Source organism: Bison bison, unplaced genomic scaffold (assembly GCF_000754665.1).
Source record: "Bison bison bison isolate TAMUID 2011002044 unplaced genomic scaffold, Bison_UMD1.0 scf7180017854933, whole genome shotgun sequence".
Classification (NCBI taxonomy): Eukaryota; Metazoa; Chordata; class Mammalia; order Artiodactyla; family Bovidae; genus Bison; species Bison bison.
Genome location: NW_011485506.1, coordinates 8,472 through 8,839, shown reverse-complemented (window position 1 = coordinate 8,839; position 368 = coordinate 8,472). Strand labels below are relative to the sequence as shown.

The 368-nt window shown below is 32.1% G+C and overlaps 1 protein-coding gene across 1 annotated transcript in view; it reads right to left on the bottom strand.

Annotated features, from left to right (window-relative positions):
• The window catches only part of LOC105001433 (60S acidic ribosomal protein P2-like), a 4,763-nt gene that overhangs the window by 1,083 nt on the left and 3,312 nt on the right, over positions 1–368 (bottom strand). The gene's annotated exons all lie outside the window — the stretch shown is intronic.

Genomic DNA, 368 nt, shown 5'->3' with positions numbered 1-368 from the left:
CAGCAATCAGAGCAGAAAAAGAAGTAGAAGGAATCCAAATTGGAAAAGAAGAAGTAAAACTCTCACTGTTTGCAGATGACATGATCCTCTACATAGAAAACCCTAAAGACTCCACCAGAAAATTACTAGAACTAATCAATGAATATAGTAAAGTTGCAGGATATAAAATCGACACACAGAAATCCCTTGCATTCCTATACACTAATAATGAGAAAACAGAAAGAGAAATTAAGGAAACAATTCCATTCACACTGCAACGGAAAGAATAAAATACTTAGGAATATATCTATCTAAAGAAACTAAAGACCTATATATAGAAAACTATAAAACACTGGTGAAAAAAATCAAAGAGGACACTAATAGATGGA